Below are 3183 nucleotides of genomic sequence, written 5' to 3' on the forward strand. Positions count from 1 at the left end.
ATGATTTTGCTTTAAAATTGACAATTCATCAGAAAGACGCACAGTTATAAGTACGTACACTCCTAATAACATAACAAATCCATAAATTCTGGGAGCAAATCTGACAAAATGAAAGGACAGGTAGACAATTTAACAATCATAGTAGGAGATCTAAAAACAATTCTCTCAGCAATTGGTAAAGCAAGGAGACAAAAGAAAAATTGAACAGGCATAGATTTCAACAATATTATCAATTGCCTTTATCTAACTGACATTCATAAACCACCACATCCAAAAATTGCAGACTTCATGTTATTTTCAAGTGCATGAGATAGATTTAACAAAATAGTTTATAAGTTAGAGAATAGAGAATACCTTAACACACTTAATGGAGTAAAAATTCTAAAAAGTATATATATATATTTACCAAAACATAATTAGAAATTAATATCCAAAAATATCTAGATAAGTCTCAAATATCTAAAAATTAATCAGTACTTTATGAGTAAATCACAGGTCCACGTAAAAATTACATGAGAATTAGAAAACATTCTGAACAGAATGACAATAAAAATACTATGCCAAAGTAAAATATAGCTGGCCTCTTGCTCCTCTTGCCACCCTTAATCACTGTGCAGCTCTGCTTGCCAGGCTTCTAACACTAACTCCAATATTTAAAAGTTCCTACAATATGGCAGACATTGACAACAAAGAATAGTCTGAACTTGATCAAGATTTGGATGATGTTCAAGAAGTAGAAGAAGGAACTTGTGAAGAAATAAAAATCAAATCATGTCTACTAACTGTTCAGATGATGTTAAATCCTCAGATTTTTCTAGCCCTTCAAGAAAGACCTGATGACCTGGTAGAAACACCAACAGGATACATTGAAAGTTTGCTTAGGGTAGGTAAAAGAAGAGAGAATGCTCTAAAAAATGTTCAAGTTAAATATGCACGGATAGAAGCCAAATACTATGAGAAAATTCATGATCTTGAAAGGAAGTATGCTATTTTCGGCCTTTATTTGATACGTGATTTGAAATTATTATTGCAATTTATGAACCTACAGAAGAAGAATGTGAATGAAAACCAGATGAAGAAGAGGAAATTTTGGAGGAGCTGAAAGAAAAGGCCAAGATTGAAGATGAGAAAAAGGATGAAGAAAAAAAAAGATCCCAAAGGAATTTCTGAATTTTCATTGACTTTTTAAGAATGTTGACTTGCTCAGTGAAATGCTTTGGAAACATGATAAACCTATTCTGAAGCACTTGAAAGATATTAAAGTTCTCAGATGCTGGACAGCCTGAGTTTTATCTTAGAATTTCACTTTGAACCTCATGAATATTTTACAAATGAAGTGTTGACAAAGACATATAGGATGAAGTCAGAACCAGATGATTCTGATCTCTTTTCTTTTGATGAATAAGAAATTATAGGTTGTATCGGATGCCAGATAGAGTGGGGAAAAGGAAAGACTATCACTTTAAAAACCATTTAGAAGAAGCAGAAACATAAGGAACGTGGGACAGTTTGTACTGTGACAAAAACAGCAAGGACTTTTTCTTTAATTTTTTTTTTGGTCCCTCCTGAAGTTCCTGAGAGTGGAGACCCAGCTGCTGCTACTGAAACTATTCTTGCTGCAGATTTTGAAACTGTTCACGTTTTACGTGAGAGTATAATTCCAAGGTCTGTGTTACACTTTACTGGAGAAGCTATTGGAGATGATGACAATAATTATGATGAAGAAGTGAATGAGGAAGGGGTAGAAGGAGATGAGAAAAATGATCCAGACTAAGACTTGACAAAGGATCAAACTTCACAAGAGAATAAGTAAGCAACAGAGAAGTATAATGTACATGGCTTGAGGATAACCTGTACTGGTCTACCTCCTGCTTCCCTGGAAAGGATAAATTTACTTCATTTGACAAACCTACTTCAAAATTTTTGTTGTTGTTGTTGTTGTTTACTTGTTTTTCTTTTTGCAGCCTAAAATAAAAATGTCAAATACGAAAATAATTAAGATATAGCTAAATAAGTATTTGAGGAAGAATTTCAGCTTCAAATCCTTATGTAAGAAAGAAAGAAGGATCTTAAATCAATTACTTAAGTTTCCACCTGAAAAAAATCTAGAAAAAGAACACAGTAAACTCAGATTAAATAGCAAAAAGGAAATGATGAAGAGCAGAAATCAAAGAAATAGAAAACAGACCAACAATAGAGAAAAATAAGAAAGTCAAATACAGGTTCTGTGAAGAGATTAATAAAATTGACAAATGCCTAGTTGACTAATCAAAGGGAAAAATAATGAGAAATGAAAAGGATATTATTACCACAAGTCATATAGATAGTCAAAGAAAATAAAAATACTATGACCAAACTCATGCCAACAAATTTGCAGAATCAGATAAAATGAATCAAAACACCAAAATTAACAGAAAAAGAAACAAAAATTTTAGCCGTCGTGTCAATGAAATAAATTTGATTATTTTATCTAAAAACTTCCTGAAAAGAAAATTCCAAACCCGTAAAGAATCACTGGTAAATTTTATTAAAATTTAAAGGAGGTAGCAAGACCAATATTGCACACACTTTTTGAGAAAATAAAGGAGGAGCGATTACTGACTAAAGTCTTTTTTTGTGACTTGCATTACCCTAATATGATAGCCTAGACCATCACACGCACAAAAGAGATATTTATCAGCCAATTGACTAGGGAATAGAAACACGAAAATCCTTAACAAAAATGTTAGTAAATGTATTCCAACAATATAGAAAAAGGATAATACATCATGATCATCATAATTCAGGGAACTTATTCTGTGAATGCAAGGTTGATTAACATTCAAAAATCAACCGTAATTTGTCATGTTAATAAAGAAAAAAATATAATCTTTTCAACAAACACAGAAGAAAACTTTCACAAAGTTCAGCATAAATTCATGAGAGTTTCAACAAATTAGAAATGTTAGGAGATTTTCTGAAAAGAATAAAAGATATCAGCAAACAACTGTCATTTTTAATGGTGAAAAATGGAATTGTTTCCCCCATGTGAACAAACCAATATGGCCTGCTGTTATCACTTCTATTCAACATTGATCTACAGTTCTAGACATTGAAAAAAAGGTAAAATAGAGAAGCAAAAGTCTTTAAAAAGCAGCAAGAAAAAAATAAAATAAAACTGTCCATATCTGCAGATGCTATAAT

General features: G+C 31.6%; 1 pseudogene; it reads left to right on the plus strand.

Annotated features, from left to right (window-relative positions):
* The first annotated feature begins 664 nt into the window (after window positions 1–664).
* Window positions 665–1813, plus strand: LOC103266243 (annotated as a pseudogene).
* The last annotated feature ends 1370 nt before the right edge of the window (window positions 1814–3183 follow it).

Source organism: Carlito syrichta, unplaced genomic scaffold (genome assembly GCF_000164805.1).
Source record: "Carlito syrichta isolate Samal-C Ts95f unplaced genomic scaffold, Tarsius_syrichta-2.0.1 Scaffold307107, whole genome shotgun sequence".
Lineage (NCBI taxonomy): Eukaryota > Metazoa > Chordata > Mammalia > Primates > Tarsiidae > Carlito > Carlito syrichta.